We start from the raw sequence: 20121 nt of genomic DNA on the forward strand, positions 1-20121 counted from the left end.
TTAATTAAACTCACCATATGTGAGATATGTATGAAAGAACAATTTTTGTGTACTCATAGCACTGGTGACATGCACTACAGATATCCAGCTCTACACATTCTTTTTGTTTGATGGCAGCATTTATTTTCTCTAAATGACTTGGAAATATTCTAGGAGAATATAACCTCATCAGGCTTCAGAATATAACCTCATCAGGGTATCAGACCAGTAAACCCCATGCTATCTACCAGTCAAAGAAGCATAAAGAACAATTTGAATAATTTGGCTGTGTATGCTCACCAGCAAGTCTGGACATGCCATTAAAGCCCAGTTTGTCTTTTGTGGCAAACTGTGTAGCAGCATAGGATAACTTACTTTATTAATGTTTAATGTTAAATTGTTTTCGTGTGTTCATAGCTGAGCACTATTGTGCACTATTTTTGGTTATAGCCATAACTGGTAAGACAACCAAATGATAAGGTACTGTTACTCACAGCACAGGCCAGGAAATAGATGAACAAAAGTAGTAATGATGCTTAAAGAGATGTATATACAGATCTATATATATGCAAATGTCCTGGTTTTAGCTAGGATACAGTTATTTTTCCTCCTAGTAGCTGGTAGGGTGCTATATTTTGGATTTAGGATGAGAGTAATATTGAAAACACACTGTTGTTTTAATTGTTCCAGAGCAGTGCTTACACTAAGCCAAGGACTTTCAGTTTCTCACTCTGTCCTGCCAGCAGACAGGCTGGGGGTGCAGCAGGAACTGGGAGGGAACAGACACAGGACAGCTGACCCAAACTGGCCGAAGGGGTATTCCATACCATCTGACGTCATGCTAAACAATATATAGGGGTGGCTAGCTGGGGTGGGGGGCCGGCTGCTCGGGGATAGGCTGGGCATCAGTGGGTGGTGAGCAATTGCACTGTGCATAACTTGTTTTGTACATATTATTATTATTTTATTTTATGTTCTAATAAACTGTCTCTATCTCAACCCACAGGCTTCACTTTCCCATTTCTCTTCCCCATCCCAGAGAGGGAGGGGGGAGGGTGAGCGAATAGCTGTGTGGTGTTTAGCTGCTGGCCAGGTTAAACCACAACAGCAAGAAGTTATCAATGCATGTATCCAGAAACCTATCGTTGGTTTTCTCATTTGCATCTTCACAAATAATGTAACTAAACCAAGAATAGATTAAAAAACTTATGTTTAATATACAGAGGCAAAGTATTAGTTGCAGAATATTTAGGATTTAGTAAGGACATTTTTAATTTGATTGCAAGAATATAGTTTTCTTCAAAGAATAAAACAAATTAATAAGATTCTTACCTCTCCCAAATGAGCATAAGCCTAATTCTTTGACTAGTCAAGATAAGCTCACTTTTCCTATTAGCTTTTTCATAATCTAAAAAATACATTATTCCATTGGTAAGTATCACCACATGAAAATACACTGACCAAGATAAAACCAAGCCAATAATTTGAATAAAAATTTAGTTTGCAGCACTCATCTCCTATCAATTTACCTACTCAATGATCTGAGGGAATTGTGGAACACATACCCACAAGGAAGAAGTACAAATTTATGCCAAAGTATTTATTTTTTATGAGTGGTACATATGCACAACTTAGGTGGGTAAGGGATTTTTAAAATGAAGACGTTACCAGCATGTCATCTACTACATTTTCTTTTCCTAAGAGATTATTATTAGATCTGTTCTATGACAAATTTTCAAGGATGTGATGTTTATCACCATCATTATACTGCTACTTGGAAAGGTAACGATTGTTTCTTTAATTTGGTTTCTGCACTGAAATTTGTATGAAAAAAAATATATATTTGGGGATTAGTGGGGGCAAAATTAAGAAGAATTTTAAATAAGAATAAAACAACATTCTTCTATAATATCATTTGGTAAACTACTACAAATTTTCAAAAGGGAATGTAATTTGCTCAGACAATTGAAGTTATTTAGTAATTTGACAACTTGAGTATTATTCATTGTGTAATGCTGTACATGACCCCAGGGCTTAAGTCTTGTTTGTACGTAAAATTCTACAAAAAGCCACAAATGTTAGCTAGAATAATTTTCTTTGACCATATAAAGTTAAACATAGCAAGTCCATAATAACTGAAGGAGAAAGATACCAGATAAGCAGCAAAATGACTGCAAGGTCATATGCTACATTGATCTGATCATCACGTGTTTAGACCATGGACAGGGATGCTACCAACTAGATTAGGTTGGGTTGCTCAAAAAAGAAAACCTTTAGGTGGGACACATGCCAAGTAAGCAATCACCTCCTGAACCTGGTATCAAACACATATTAAACATACTTAAAATTCAAATTTCTCTGTAGTAGCTGAAGTGCTCTCTTCTCTCTCTTTTTTTTTTTTTTTTTTCCTTCCTTATTTACAACATTTGTTATTTAATTTTCCTTCCACTACTGGTTCTACTGGTTCTAATTTGTATAAAATAATGCAGAAACATAAAACATGTCAATTTATTATAACTTTGCAAAATCAGAAAAAGTGTCAGAATCCATTCTCACTTTTAGTTTGATCTCCAAATAATCATTTATTTTTTCATATCAAATAAAGAAGATTCTGAAAAAGATTCTAAGTATAAAAGTAGGTAAAATTAATACTTGTCATTTCTTCACTGAGTATCTTCCCCACAGATAAAGCCAATTTTTCTGAAGACAGTAGAAACATTACTAGCTATTTTGTAGATTACTAGCTATTCAGCTATTACTAGCTATTCAGTAGAAACATATACTAGCTATTTTGAGGCATTGAAATATCTGATATATTCATAACACAAATATAATATTTCTAATTACAATTTTTGCCTTTGTAATGTTATTGTAACATTAACATATTGTAACATTTTTCTTTTTCTTTTTTTTTTTTATATATATACTATGAAATTTTACAAACCAAATTTTGGTCCCTGTGACACATATATGTAACTCGGTAATCTTTGGAGAATATTATTCTAAGAAACCATAGTACATGAAAAAACAAAGATGCAAAGACAGTGGTCTACTCCCATTAAAATAATAGTCTTCCTGTCAATTGCATTGTCTGATGCTATGTCCAGTAACTTCATAAATATTATTTATGTGGACACTACCATTTAGTGCTTACCAAACAATAACTTAGGAAGATACTGATAGGACTTGCTCTTTTTGGACTACATGCTGATGAATTAACTATTAGCTGGTGAAGTTGTGTCTGTATGTTAGTATATCCATATACACTTCTATTCCTTTGGAAAGTAGCAGATGATTAAAATTAATATCTGACTTGCCTGATGTTGCAACCATTCAATTTCAAATTTGGTGAAATCAGGTCCTTTATGTGCCAAACTCTTAACATTTTCCCACTAGTTCTGATTAGTGGGCAGAGGGAGGCAATTGAAAAAAAACAGCATAGATATCCTCCATTGAAGAGGTTACTTATTTGCATTTTCAAAGATAAAAACGTACTCTTCTTACCCACAGTTTTCTTCTGCATTTGTTGTGGTTAGATAATGTTTGCATCTGGTTGATGGAAATAAAAGGCACATTTTCCTTTTTCTCTGCTAATACTCAAAAAATGTTTGTTTCTGGTGACCATATCCCCTGAGTTGCACATGCTATGGAATTTTCTTATTTTGAATACTGAGATATCACAGAGAATATATGATTACTTAATAAAGTATAGATTTTAAAATGTTGATGTATTCAATTTAACATTCCAATTTTGACTGCTAAATTAAAATTAATCATTTCCCCACTAACATATATCTGGTTGTCCTCTTTCAAGACAATGCAAAATGTAGCATCTGTTTCACTTTATTTTGTGGCATTTTTTTCTTGAGTATTTTTTCTTGAGTATTTCTCCCATAATTCATCATAAACAAGCATCTATGATCTCTGAACAGTTAACTGAATAAACTTACTAGTGGAAAGTTGCAAAAGCAACTAAAAACTAAATAGTTAGAAACTAGGATGAAACTAGTTAGAGCAGTAGCAGTTAATCATAAGAGGTAGCCAATGCAACAAACTAGGACAGGCAAGGGAATATGCATTTAAAAATTAAAGTATGCATTACATTACTAAGATCTTTGAAGATATCTATGGCATTAATTTAAACATCAGTGGTGATTTTATGTTTATGAAGAAGTTAAAAAATTAAATTGCTTAAAAAAATAGTTATCTACAACTATCATTTACATATATCCTTGTTTTTTGCATAAGAGCATGCAACTACTAAGTAGCCCAGAAGCTATTACCTCAGTGTTTCTCTTACGTCCCTAAAACTGAATTGTCTGTATCACATACAATATGTTGTACAGGTGTTTCAATCTCTCAGTATTGGATTTCTATATCAAATTCCACAGCCTAATGTTTAAGATTGAACTGCAATCTTTTTAGCATCTTCTACCTTCTCAGTGCCCACTGTAAACTAGGATGAACCCCACAAGTGAAAGTAGATTTGCTCCAGGCTTGCTTTGGCTTTCCCATGCCTCTGAACAAAATTACGTTAATCTTACCAAATAGAAAAGTTGTCCTACCAAAACAAAACAAAAACAACAACAAAAATTGTCTGTATATCTCCAAATATTTATTGCACATTACAGGGAAACAGGATAATTCAGGTTGGAAGGGACCCCAAGAGGTTTATTTTAACCTCTTGCTCAAAAAAGGGTCAGCTCTGAGGTCAGAGCAAGTTGTTCAGGTCTTTGTTCAGCTGAATATTGAAAATCTACAGGGATGAAGATGGCCCACCCTCTGTGGGAAGTTTGATCCAATTCTTAACAGTCCATAAGATATACTGTGTCATATTCAAGTTCTTCAGTCTCCTAGTAGCATTTTTTTCACCTGATCTAATATATCTAAGAGATCTCAAATACCAGAAGGGAGTACCTTGTAGTTCTAACATCCTTGTTGTCACATTATACACCAAAGTAGGAAAGTACTCTTCTCCACCGTGAAGGAACACATCCCAGGAAAAAGAAATCAGGATTTAGAATTGTAAAAGCCCAAGTTTCTGTAACTTTTTCTCACAGTCCTTGATCCAAAGAAAATATTCTAATTAGTGGGTGGGGGCTAGAGTGGAAGAAAACAAAGCTCAGGGGAAAATACTAAGGAAATACAGATTGCCAAAGAGAAACACATCTAACGTGTCAACCTACAAAACAGTCTGATGGTGAAAAATAAATTTAAGTACAGAGCTACTAGGAAAAATCAGTGCATTTTATTCTTTACCATAACTCAAGTAAAAATGATCTGATTAACATGTAAAACAGCTATAAGCCTTTATTAGTACATGCTGCTATTTTTTTCTTGTACAGACTTACAGGAATATTTCTATATTTGCATAAAGACATCTTACTTATCTTACTTTCTAATAAGTGTTTGGGGTAGGTTTTTCAAGTGTATTTACATATTTATTTTTATTTCTTTTTTAGATAAAAGCAAAAAATAAGTTTCACACTAAAAATGAAAAAGAAAAATAAAATAATAAAAAGATTATCTTAAAATTAGACATTTCTGAGTGTAAGAAACTACTGCTTTTTTATACATATGAAATTAAATATCTAAATATCTGAGATTCCTATCTCTAGAATGAAAAGTCAAGTCAACAACGTTTTCATGATTACATATTTATGATTGCTCTAGTAACTGTTAGAGCAAAACTAGTTTCCCTTTACATCTTTGATGTTGTGGTCTTTTCTCACACCCAATTGATCTATTCATGCATCCATGCCTCTCTGAATTTTGAGCACAACAAACCATGTCAAAACAGCAGGTTCAGAGAACATCATGGGCTAAAATGTCAAGGAGCAATAATACTTAGTCCAAGAGAGGATCAAATATACAAAAAAGGAACTGTGAGTAATGGATCATACAATTGATTATGATAGCAATTAAGTCACTGCTCACACATATTAATTCATTTTGGACAGAGAAATAATGACTTAAACTTCAGGGTTTTGTTGTTTTTGTAGATATGCTCTTTTTCCATCATTATAATGTAAAATAATCTAGAACAACTAAACATTGTAATATTGTAAGAATAACTAGAATTGTAATATTGTAATATATCCCTTTCTAATCCTTCCTACTCTAAACATTTTCCACCATTGACCCGCTATTTATTTCCTATAGTACTCAAATAATCAAAGATCATATTCTTTGCTAGTGTTCTGCTATACTTTTAGAAAATAACTATTTTAATTTAAAGGAAATCTAGTCATCAATTCACAATAATAGAAAGATTTCTATTAAATTTAAGAGTGGCAAATTAGAACTGATAAGAGGTTCTTATGATAAGAAATTCTATGTTAAACTAGTTTTTTTTATTAATCAAAAAGTTTAAAAGAATTCATAAGCTGATTGGACACGTAGCTAGTAAGTAAATTCAGAGTTTTGCAGTATATCACTGAAACAATTGCCAGTTTTAGAAAGGATACAGAAAAAAAATCATAATTCAGTAAATAAACTCTTAAATAATGAAGCTAGCTAATTTATTTGTTTTTTAGTGTAGCTAATTTGAGGCTTTGTATTTTGTGTATTTTACACAAATTTAGGTACAGGTGTCAAGCCTTTGGTAGCAGGGGAGGCTCTGTGAGAAAAGGCCAGGGCTACCTTGTGTTAGATACAGTCAGCTCCAGCCATTTCCAACAGCCCAACTGCAAGACACAGCTGAGTCCAGCAGCCAAGGAAGTGGTGCCTCTGGGAAAGCAGATTTTCATAACGGCAATTGGCTGCCTGGCAATGTGAGGAATGAGGGGAAAAAAGTGAGAAATAGCCCTGCAGACACCAATACAAGAGAAGGAGGGGGAGGAGGTGCTCCATGCACTGGATTATTCTGCAGCCTGTGAAGCATAGTGGAACAAATATCCACACTGTGGCCCATGGAAGACCCACACTAGAGCAAGGGTAAATACGAGGAGGAAGAAGTAGAGAGGAACTGTTGTGGACTGTCCCCATCTCTCCTGCACCACTCAGAGGAGATAGGAATAAAGGAGTGAAGTTGAGCCTAGGAAGAAGGGTGAGGTGGGATAAAAGTGTGTTAGTTTTTTGTCTTTGTTTCTTACCATCCAACTCCATGTTAATTAGCAATAAATTAATTTTCCCCAAACTGAGTCTGTTGCGCCTGTGATAGTAATTGCTAAGTGGTTTCCCTGTCTTTATCTCAACACAAGTTTTTTCATCTCATTTTCTCATTCTGTCCTGTTGATGAGGGAGACAGAAAACAGCTAGGTGGGCATCTGACAGCCAGCCAAGGTCAATGCACCACAACTTCTGTCATTCATACATGCCATTTCAGAAAAATATACTTTTGAAATCTCAAAAACTTAATGGAAAGCAAAAGCACTACTGCTCAGTAGTAGACAACTTAGTCTGAATCTGCTCAGTCTTTTTGGCTAAGATTTTGGCTATGAATGCACACACGTTTGCACGTTGGGAACTTATTAAATGTGTTGAATTTTAGCTGCTACTATTGCAAGCTTACCCTGTAACACTCTTAGAAAATTTAACTAATGTTGGGTCTTCCTATTTGATTTCTCAGGAAGCAAATATTTAGCCATAAAGTTAGAAAGAAAGTTAAGAAATTAAAAATTGTTTTTAAAAAATGATTTCAATTCAGATATGAATAGGAGTAACTCCTACACCTTTGTATGTCTACTCAGTTTAAAATAAGTAAAATTTATCTTAATAATCTATAGAACAAAGCAAACAAGATTGAGAAGAAGTGTCTGACAGGGTTCAAGTCTTACTCCCACTGTAATTTGTTAATAAAAAAGTATTTTACTTTGTTAAAAAAATATTATCAAAACAGCATATGATTTATTAACTAATTTATTTGTTCAAGTGATACTTTTTCCCTGTCAAAATGCAAAACTGTTCATTATTTAAAATAATGATCATAGGCCAAAGCTGAACATTTTTAATTGAACAGCTGCTTTTAACTAAACAATAAATTACTCATCAGTTTCTGGTGTGATCATTTTCTTTACAAAGAATGTTTCTAAAAACAGTCACTATCCATTATCAGTCTGAAGTTTTTATTAATCAGCTCTCCACTCATTTTTAGTATCATCAATGAAACAGACTTAAAACATAATTACCTTTCCTAAAACAGTCAATTGAGCTTAATACATCAAAAATATCAAGAAAAAAAAAAAATGGAGTAAGAAGAACCATATAACTCACTACCACAGAAAAACATTCTTTAAAATCTCTAGGGTCTGGATTTGGCTGCTTCTTGGATAGAAAAATAGATCAGAATAAAACATATCAAACCACTTACTTTTAAAGTACTCAAAAACATTTTTAGGTCCTTAAAGTAACAAGAATTTTTAAAAAATAAACAAGAAGAAGAAGAAGCAAGCAGTACATATTTTTACTCTCTAACAGCTAAAACACTATGATAACAGAGTTTACTTTTCTCTGTTTAAAATTGGGTTAGGATGAACAGCATAGTACTTTTGAGCTGGTTTTGGAGCTTTCTAAGCACCAGAGCAGAAGTCTGCTCCTTCCAGCTTTCCCACAGCTCTACCACTGATTTCACAAGGCTTTACACAATCCTCTGTGAATTGGTTAATCTAACCACCCTGCTGAAGAACTAATCCATTAAAAATAAAAACAAGCCTATTCAGTTCACAAAGGGAAACATATCCTCAGGGTGATGAGCCTGATGAGGACCAGAGCCAATGGAAGTGAAGGATCAAACATAACCAAGGTCAGAGCCAGATTTGCTTCTTTAAGTGACAACAAGCTTTTTGATGATCTTAACTATCTTCTGTAACTTTACCTTAATGTGTGAAAATAGCACGATATGGAAAAGAGATGTCATATTTTGCTTATCACCACTGCAGGTGCCAGGAACTTCCAGAGCAGCTTCAACTTATATTAAATATTCTGCCGAGTTTTGGAATTCATCCATGAGCAAAATGACATTATCACTGCACATGTTATTTCTGTTCTGGTACATAGATAAAGTTGTAGTAGCAGGGCATGTGAAGGAGGAAAAGATATCTGCTATTATATCTATTATTTCATATTTATATATAAATATATTCTATAAATCACTTTCTTAGAACATAAAGTCATTGTTCAGTAACAGCAAAAAAATAGAATAAATCCTATCATTTCATCATCTATATTAACTGGAAAACATACTTCAAAGCTTGCACTGTAGTAGTTAACAAATTATAATAATCTATGAATTTTATTTCATTCCATTTTCTTCCAGAAATCTTGTACTCCAAGTCAAAAGCTACCTACTTTTCTCACAGTCTCCTGTTAACTTTAAAGGAGAAAATATAGCCTGAGTATAAAGCAAAGAGTAAGACAGAAGCCCGGGAGATGTTAGAGGAAGATCTTCCTTCTCCAACACCAGATACTGCTATCTTTCTACAGAAAGGCATATGGTACTTCAAGGCAGAACCTGAATCCACTGCAGTGGAGAATGAAGTATGTGTAAAGATTTCATTTTAGACTTCTGCAGTGAGAAATTAATCTTTCAATTTCCCATATCCATTCTAAAATGCCCTTGAGGTGGGGTTAGAAGAACAGCAAAACTTTTTGGTTGCATGAGAGGAAATGATCCATAACACAGAAAAGAATATAAAAATGCAGGGCAACAGAGACAACCACATCCAAAACAAAGTGGAGGAGAAGAGAGACAAGATTAGATGGAAAAAAAAAATAATTGCAGATCTAAAATTGTAAGGGAAACAGATCTGGGAAAAAAAGCTGTGATATTGAAGACATTACTTACGGCATCATGCCATAAGGGAAACAACATAAATAAAAATAAATAAATAAATAAACAGATAAGTAAAGGGCTGTAAATTAATGCTTACATTACATGATCACTTAGAATATAAATTAGTGATTTTCAGTGTCATAACAGGTAGGTATATAATTCCATATTGATCATTATATCTAAAACTTCACAGCAAATTTTACACATTTGTGCTTGACAGCAGTTTCAATCAAGAAGATGAAAAGCATATCTAAGAAAATATATACTGAGTTTAAAATTGAAAATAAGGTCCCTCTACAGAGGAAAAAAAATATATAAAAAAATAAAAAAAATCAGACTTGGAAAATGTAGATTTTCATTTTTTTTAAACTTCTCCTTTACCCCCTGAAAATCAATGCATGTGAAGTATTTGCTCTTCTGTCCTCACAAATAAAAGGGATAAGTTTTTCTAGGAAAACCAAAAACATAATCTCAGCACAGTTAATTTTCAGATTTCAAAACAAAATAAGTATAATTTTCAAATTAATAGATTGCTGTCAATAAAACTCCTATGATATGAAATGAACAGAAAAAAATGGTAATGATCATAGCAACTGCTGTTTACAAAGGACAGTGAAACATTTTAATCTAGTATAAAATAACAGAAAGGTATCAGGTACCCAGTTCTAACCTGCATTTTTGAAAATCTTCCCTTAGCTGGCCTAATAGGAGCATTTTTCCAAAATTAACAAAGATGTAAAATCAATTTAAAATGGGTGCATCGTTACCATCAAAACTTTTAATACCCTTTTAATAAAAACTATTATACTATTATAATATTAAACTATAATTTATATTATACTTTTTATCAAAACTTATATATACATATATCCCCTACATCAGAGATCCTTAGTGCTCACTCAGTTTGATTCAGAATCCAATATAATCACTGGGTATCTTCCCACTGATTTCCTGGGCTTTGAATCACCCCTCTAGTTCCTTTACATCCCTGCTCTACACATTACCATTTAAATAAATAAATCTGCATTTTCTGAGTAATTGAAAACCAAGCTTTAACCTTGATATACATAAAAGACCACTGCAAAACATCACCTGCCTGAAACAAATTAGTTAGCACATAAAAGTACAGAGCTCTTCAACTATATATATTCTTAATAGGTAATAAATATAGTTAATCATTCCAAAAGTCATGAGGACAAAATGCAGCTTATCCTTGACAACAGTAAATACACTAGAATATTATTCTCAATTTCATACATAGACTGAGAATGTAGTTCTGCTACATGTCATTCTGCTATGCATGAAAGCATACAATGTTGTATTATTGTTCACAAATTTTAACATAATGCTTCTCTGATTTTCTTAAATACTAAGGAATAACTAGAACTATTATTGCAGCAATAACTGAGTAATTACATTTACAGTTTTAATAACACACTGTTGTGTGAATCTCTGTACTGCTCCACTGTTAGAGACAGCCATTTCAAAATAAAATATTGCTTTTCTATACAAAGTAGCACTTCTACTAAACATTGCTAAGAAAAGTTTATCAGGACAAGGCCTTTTGATTATATTCTGATAATCCAGAATTTTAGCACGAAGATAAATTTAATCCCATTCTTGGAGTGTCACAATCGCATAAAGAAAGAAATTTTCAGATACTCTGTTACTTTTGCGGTAAACAGGTAAGAGGATGCAACTACTGTTTGTATGTATATATTATTGGACAATAACTATGCTTTATAAAATGTATTTGCAAATAGTTTTACCTGCCAGGTCTGCACCCAGTATGTACCTTAAATGTGGTAGGTTTAAATAAAAATAAATATATAAAACAGATATTAGTACACTTAGCTATTAACATATTTTGCTGTTTTCAAACAATAGGCTAGGCTGTGTTGTCTTAATTCCGTTTTATGAGTGATTTTTCACATTTTGACATTTAAAATAAATTAATCTTTGTAAACAGTATCAGATGGTGGAGTAAACAGGACTTTTAAAGGAAATAATAATTACTGCAGACAGGATACTAAACAATAATAATAATAATAATAATGTGAAGGATGTGTTAGCTACCTACATCTCATGCCAACATAAACTGTCACAGTTGTAACTTTGTGCTACTCATAAATACAATCAAACTAACTAATCTTCACAGGAACTTTCAAATGTTTTCATTGACTCTGTATTGTCTAGGTGTATGACTGTGTAATAAAAGTGCTATGTATAGCTTTTCCAAACCACTGAGATAACTATTGCAAAGCCTGTAATGCAAATATTATTCTCAGAACACTGCACATTTCACAAGGTACAGAGTAAATATGTTTTTTAGAACACTGAAGGTTAGTCCAGTTCCATATCTGTCCTAAAATTTTACCTTTGAGTTCAGTACTAGGAATAGCCTTTAAATACCAGTTGGATAAAAGTACTTTGATTAAGCAAACATACTTTTTATCATCAAAAGAAAAACAAGCAAACAAACAAAACAAACAAAAAAGCTAAACGTAATTGATCATAAATCAAGTTGTGTTTGTGTTTTCATGATTATTATTTTAATATATGATGATCTCCTTGTCCTTATCTCAACTCTAGATCCTTCTACATCCTATTTTCTTCTCCTTTTCCTTTGAGGAGGAGGACTGTGAGAGGCTATGGTGGACTTCAGCTGCCCAGCATGCTAAAAACACCACACAATCTCATCTCCAGTTTAATTTGTTCAAAGGCTTGTTGTTGCTTAGTGCCCCATTTGAAATTGTTCTTCTTCCAGGTCACTCAATAGAGAGGTCTGACAATCAGGCTAATTTAGTATATGCCTTCTTCAAGAACCTACAACACCTAAGAAAGCCTGCATTTCCTTTTTGCTAGCTGGTGGAGACATAGTTATTTTGTTGATTACATCCACTGTGATCTGATTATGTCCATCTTACCTTTTTATTCCTAAAATGGATCTCTTGTGCAGGCCCTTTGACCCTACTTTGTTTTATGGCAAAACCAGCTTTCAGAAGGATTTGGATGATTTTCTTACCCTTCTCAAAAACTTCTGCTGTGTTGCCCCACACAATGATGTCTTCATTGTATTGCAGGTGTTCAGGAGTTTCCCCCTGTTCTAGTTAATACTGGATCAGTCTGTAGCAAATGGTAGGGGCATGTTGTCATCCCAGGAGCAGTCAATTACAGGTGTACTGGCTGTCCCTACAAGTGGAAGCAAACTGTGGCTCGCAGTCTGCTGCCAAAGGGATTGAGAAAAATGCATTAGATATCAGTTGTGGCATACCACTTTGCTGCCTTTGACTCTAGTTCCTATTGAAGTTCTAGCATGTCTGACACGGCAGCACTCAGAGGTGGTATGACTTCATTCATGACATGATAGTCCACTGTTAGCCTCCACTCTCCATTAGACTTTCACGTTGGCTATATGGGACTATTAAAGGGTGAGTAAGCCTTGGCAGTAACTCCTTGGCTCCTGTACAGCTCTCCAGTTGATGAATCAGCTTATGGATGGAAATCAGGGAGTCTTAGTTGGTGCAGTATTGCTGCTGCTGCACTACTGTAGTAGCGATCATCACCTGCTGTTCTTCAATGCTCAGCACTCCCACAACAGAAGGGTCCTCTGACAGATGGAGCAAGGTAGGCATCTGCTTAATTTCCTTTGTCTCCAAGGGAGCTATACCAAAAGTCTACCAGTATTCTTTGAGCCCTTGAAATACACTCTCTTCAGGTAGTCTGTGCAAGGATGCTGTGGTGGTTTTACCGTGCTAGGCAGTTGAATACCACAACCGCTCTCTCACTCCCCCTCCTCAGATGAGGAGGGGAAGAAGTAAAGGAGAGAACAACTCACGGGTTGAGATAAGGATGATTTAATTAAAGAGAAATATATATATATATTATTAAGGAAATATTATTATTAATTAAACAATTCAACTAAAGGGAAAAAAGGGAGAGGGGAAGAGGGAGGGGGAAAGGGAATAACTAAACAAAACAAGTAAAGGCTATGTGGAAGTGCAGAGGAAAAGAAATTACTCTCTACTTCCCACCAATGAGCGATGCTTGACCACATCCTTGAAGCAGGGCCTCAACGCACATAGCCAGTGTTCGGGAGGAGGACAGACGTCTTCACAACGAGAGCCCACCCCTCCCCTCTTCTTCCTTTTTCCACCTTTTATTGCTGAGTGTGACATCATATGGTATGGAATATCCCTTTGGTTGGTTTAGGTCAGCTGCCCTGCTGATGTTTCTTTCTCACTTTTTGCCCACCCCCTAGGAGGGTTAGAGAGAGTCCTGATGCTGTGCCAGCACTTCTCAGCAGCAGACACAACACCGGCGTGATACCACTGCTGTTCTAGCTACAAGTGCAGAGTGCAGCACTGTATGGGCTGCTGCAGGGAAAGTTAACATCCCAGCCAGACCCAGTACAGATGCATGGAGTCTCCAAGCCAGTTACAATGGGGTCCTTTTCATTCAAACAAACATTTATTTTTGTTTGCTACAAAAATTTATTTTTATTTTTATTTGATCCTTACCATTTAACCTTGGACATCCTTCTAGCTAAGTGAATGTCTAATCCATTTTTTCAAAATTTGTTAAAATTTTGGCCTCTTTGTAGTAATGTAAGCAGAAATTCAAGAGGCTATATTTGCCTTTTCTGAACAAGCACTTTCTTATATCAGTTTTAATTATTTTTTTGACTTTCACTTTCAATTAGTATCTTGAAATTTAACATCATACCAAAATATGTCCAATAACGTAACTTATTTGGTGTGAGCTGCTAATCTCTCATCTTTGTGTTTATAATCACAATGCCAAACATTTTATTGCTTCAATGCATTTTCTTCATGAAGTAGTCCTTTCAGATTGCAAGAGAAATCTCCATTTAAATGTCTTGCCTGCTCAAAACCCGTATCTCAGAGCTAAAATCCCAAATGTCTATTTACCATTACATTCTGCTACATTTGTTTCAATTATCTTTTTTCTCTTATCTACAACCCTTATTGTATTCATTGCTGCATGTTCAGACAGTTTCCAACATTATACATATTTTGTTTACACTTTTGCATTTTTTACATATATTTTGTCCACATTGTGTAATTTTTCTTACTTAGATTCATTCACCTTATCTATCTCATCATTTTCCTCATTGCTTGCTGGTTCACAGCACCTTTGTTCCATTTTTTTAATTGCTATTATTCCCTCCTTCAGTCTGCATTGGTCTTCGATCTTTTTTCTTTATTTCCTTACCTCCTAATTGATCTTTGACTGGAACTTACACTGTTTTATTTTCTCTTTCTTTGTAAAGGGAGAGTGTCATCCTATTTGTTTTTGTTCATTGGTCACTAAATTCCCAAGTGAAATTCTTTCCTTCCTTTGGTGTTTTCTCTTTCCATGCAAATAGTGGAGATAGTGGCTCAACTGGAAGAAAAATCAATGACTCAGTCATCAGTGGTTTGAAGGTGTTTCCAAAGTGCTGAATCCTTAATTTGATCCTAATCAACTCATGGTTTCTGCTCTGGTTGCAAATTTGTACAGAAAGTGAGCAGTGATGAGAGAAGAAATGTGCTTATACTTAGAGCATAATAAAAACAGGTTGAGTGGAAAAACAACCAAGAGCTTGCCTCGTGGTTGCTTCTGATGATAACAGAAACTTTCTGAGGTTTAGTAAATGTCCTCTGTCTCACTGTTGGCAGCTATTGGTTTACATCAACAGCCCCTAATGCTTAAACAGAAAAAGGAAAAAAAAGTGGAAAAGGAAGCTTTGCAGATTTTCAGTCGTCAAGATTACTTGGGAATAAACCCTGAATAATTGCAAATATTCTACTCTGACATATGTCTTAAAGACTTAATAACTGAATAACCAAAAATATTGTCTCTGCCAGAATTAATCTAGAACCTCATAATGGTGGTTTTACCCAGTTGGGCAGCTGAGCTCCACCACAACCACACTCTCACTGGCCCTCCGTAAAGGGAAAGGGAAAGAAAATACAATGGAAAGGGCTCAAGGGTTGAGATAAGGACAGGGAGATCACTCAACGTATTACTTACAAGCTAGAGCAGTGAGAAATCCTCCCCCTATCCCCAACCCCCCCCCCCCCCCCCCCACTCTACCACCTCCTTCCCAGAGGTGCAGAGGAATGGGGAACAGGGCCTGCGATCAGTCTGTAGCACTTAATGTCTGCCACTCCTTCACAGTCACTTTCTGCCGCTGCACCACATGGGGTCCCTCACACAGGATGCTTGCCTTCCTGAATTTATCTTGTGCGGATTCCCACAGGCAGCAGATCTTAAAGAACTGCTCCAAGGTGGGTCTGTACGACAGGGTCCATCCATCAGGAGCAAACTGCTCCAACATTATAACCCCAGCGCCAGCAGCTCCCCCCAGGCCCCCTGCTCCTGCGTGGGCTCCTCTCCACGGGCTGCAGCTCTGGACCGGGGCCTGCTCCTGCGGGGGCTCTCCATGGCCTGCAGCCTCCTCCAGGCCACATCCACCTGCTCCACCGGGGGCTCTTCCACAGGCTGCAGTGTGGAGATCTGCTCCATGTGGGACCCATGGGCTGCAGGGGGACAGCCTGCTCCACCAGGGGCTTCTTCACAGGCCTCAGGGGAACTTCTGCTGCATGCCTGGCACACCTCCTCCCACTCCTTCTGCACTGACCTTGGTATCTGCAGAGCTGGTTCTCACTCCTTGCTCTCCCAGCTGCCGTTGTGCAGCAGGTTTTTTTTCCCCCTTTCTTAAATCTGCTCTCCTAGAGGCACAAAAAACATCTCTTACAGGCTGGGCTCTGGCCAGTGGCGGGACCCTTTGGATCTAGATGAAGCGGGCCCTTATGTTACATAAGGCAGTTTCTAGATTATTCTCACATCGGCCACCCCTGAAGTCTCCTGCTACCAAAACCTTGCCACGTAAACCCAATACACTCATGGAGTTACCTTTATTTATTTATTTATTTTTCTTTTTCGCCTTATTAGTACTGAATTTGCTAACTTGACTAACTTTTACTGTTGTAAATGAAAGGGACAGAAAGAGGCAGGGGGGTAACTCTAATAACAGGATTTGAAATGGTAATAATATAAGCCAAATGCTAGCACCTTGTGGTTGGGTTCTACTCCAGGCTGTGTGATCAATAGAATCCTTGACAAGGCCTTCCTGTTTCATCTACAAGAATCATTGCACTTGCAGGCATAAGTTTGGATCAGGGATTTCAACCACATGAATGTCTGCTGAGAAAGTGACATAGCAGGCTGTAAGCAATCCAGGAGGCCTCTGGAGTGCGTTGAGTTTAACATCCTGGTCCAGGTATTAGACAAATCAACGAAATTCATCCAATTAAATCTTTGGGCAAACCGACCATATCATCATCTAAAAATCTGCAGACGTAAACAGATTTTGCAAGCTCTTAAATATATATATATATATGTATACATTTACTAAATGTTCAGAAATTCCAGTTTGTAACTGTTTAACACACCTTCGCTTCTCATGACTTTAGATGAACATATCTGTACTTCTTATCACTGGTACAGACAAATACAAATGACTGCCTTTTTTCTAACAATGGATTTTTCCATAGTCCCATGCCATGTCTGTCCTTTTGAAGACCACACAGTGTTTAAATATATAGATTTGGCCAATGAAATATTGCTTTCTGAACATATAACTATACAAAATTATTTTAGTCATCAAAATGAGACACAAATATACTAGATTTTTCAATTAATTCCAGTATAATTGCAGCAGGTTCATGTTTTTTCTCTACTTAAAATAGATGTGATTTTTTTTCATTGAATTCAATGCAATGTTAATTTCATGATGATGAATATTTATATTAATTTCATGATGAATATTTAAATAGTAAATCAATTAACTGGTTACATACTGGTAATTTTGGGAAACATATTTACTTGGAACTGTGAACAAAGCTTGGGCAGATAATTGCAAGTTATTGTTCAATTATTTAAAAGTATTTCCAATATCACACTACAAATTAGGTCAAAAAATGATATTTTAAGGAAAAAAAAAAAAAAAAGACAGGCATACATACTCTGGTGTTTCCTGATAGTACATTATATGTTATTCTCGGGAATTTCTTAAAAACTAAACATACAAATATTATATAGGTTGTAAAGTAAAACACTTATGGAAATGTCAGAACTGGGGTTGCCATTCTCTCCGTCACCTACAAATACATCATATCACTGCCACTAATTGCATGTTTTAAAATTAATTGCTGTTTACATATGTGTATTCAAGGGCTGACATGAAGAGTACTCAATGAAAAAATAATTAATTCCATACTTTATACAATATCCAAATGTTGCTGTGAGGGCAATTATTTAATAGTTTTGTCCCAGATTTTTGTATATGGTATCAGAATCTGGAGGAACCCAACAGACCCTCCTTGCCATGACCAGCCTCAGTTGGAATTCCCAATCTCCCCTGCCCGAGGGTCCTGAGACTCTGTCTCACCCTGGGCTGTCCAGACCATGCCTCCTTGATGCTCTATAGGTGCTCCTCCCTAGCTCTCCCTGTCCCTGCCTTCTGTATGAGTTTTTTACTCCCAGAGGAGGTCGTTGGAGGGACCCTAGACCTGGTTCATCACTTGTCATGTCAGGGACTGTTACTCCTTTGACCAGTTCACAGGATCCTGTTACCAGTTCCCAGGTCTGCATTTGCAGGATTGCGCCCTGCTGAGAGCATAGCCAATGTGAGGTCAACCTCGACACCCAGCTTGTATCCCTCAAGGAGCAATCCTTGATATATGGCACTAGCTACTACAGTGAATTATTTACAAGTTTTACTAAAATTTGTTTTCATAATATGCAAGGGGTATCATTAGATGACTTCATGTAGCTTTTTCAAAACTGGTGGTTTATGTGATGTTTTATCAGTTCAAAACATACTTTCCATTTATTTAATTTAAAAATGAAATTTCATATCATAAGTGCCTGTTTCTCAAGCTGAGCACCCAGAATTTTTTTTTAAATGTTATTGGTATGCATCTTCTTAAAACTTTTTTGAAAGCATCTAGTAAAATACAAAAACTATTTGAAAGGCAGAACATTTATAAAAATGGAACAGTACTTCTACCTGAAAATACAACAGTTTCACTTAGAAGTCAGAACTATTAGCTAATTTCCAAAATAAAATGTATCCAAAGTGGCAGTTTTAAATAAATCATATAAAAACAAACCCTGCTTTTTTTTTTTTTTTTTTTTTTTTTTTTTGGCGGGGGTGGGGGGAGAACTAAATGTATAAACATGAAAGATACGGTATGCAGAAGTGTCACAAAGATGCACAGGGAAGACAAGAATAAAAATAGTGACATGCTATGAATAGACTAACAGCAATGAAATTTGCTGAAAGCTTATGTCAAATACAAGAAGTAATACTATTTTTTCTGCTGACCGACTTTTTTGTGGGTGCTACAGAAATATGATTTATAGAAAGATATATATATATATATTTCTTCACAGCTTTATACTGGATTTTCTGTATTTATAGTTTGAGGCAAATATCTAGCACACTAAATATGCCTAATCAAGCATATACAATAAAATAATACATGAAAGTATAATATTGACTGCACACTTTCTTTAATGGCCATATCTGATATGCTTCTCTTCCATTTGTGGATGGGTTAGCTACCATTAAGTGCCATCTAAACTACATAACACTGTTAAGCAATTTCTGAAGACAGTCGATAACTGCAAAATTCAACAAGATTCAGTTTTGAGGAGAAAAATTAAAGGATATACGAAGCTGGATGAGGGTGGAGTCAGAGGTCATGAGCTGCACAAACAGCCCAGTTGCAAAACTTCTTTATGTCATACAGAAACCAATTTCAATGAACAAATTGTAGTAGAAACCAGTGTTTGAGACCATTTTTAAGCTGCCCTGTTAGGTACTTTGCAAATAGATCTGTATAATCCCCTAAAAATATTTTAGTCTGTTAAAAAATTAAGGTGATGGTGAGTTGATTACATTTTTATGAATATCACTAGGTAAAAAAATGAAATCTACTGTCATGCTAGAAAGAAAGTTTCCACAAGAATCTGTATACCAGTAAAACTCTACTTAATAAAAAACCTTTTGCAAAAAGAAAAGTTCATGAAACATTACCTTACTACTCCCTACAGTAATCTGAGAAAATAAACATCACTGTGAAAGATTTAGTATAGCTTGCATAATTTCACTATTACTTTCTTAAATTAAAACCCAGTACTCCAGTCTCACACAAATGTATACTATTTTTTTCCCCTGCACCCACCCACAGGCAAGATCTCGCAAGTCTTGTGAAAGAATCTATTTCAAGACTTGTATGCAAACTTAATTCCATTTTCCTTTTTATGTGCTGATTTATTCAACTGACTTCTATAGA

The 20121-nt window shown here is 35.4% G+C and overlaps 1 protein-coding gene across 1 annotated transcript in view; it reads right to left on the reverse strand.

The window, feature by feature from the left end:
- The window catches only part of CSMD3 (CUB and Sushi multiple domains 3), a 629782-nt gene that overhangs the window by 520753 nt on the left and 88908 nt on the right, over positions 1 to 20121 (reverse strand). The window lies entirely within an intron of this gene.

The sequence above is a fragment of the Oxyura jamaicensis genome, chromosome 2, assembly GCF_011077185.1.
Source record: "Oxyura jamaicensis isolate SHBP4307 breed ruddy duck chromosome 2, BPBGC_Ojam_1.0, whole genome shotgun sequence".
In the NCBI taxonomy this organism is placed as follows: domain Eukaryota; kingdom Metazoa; phylum Chordata; class Aves; order Anseriformes; family Anatidae; genus Oxyura; species Oxyura jamaicensis.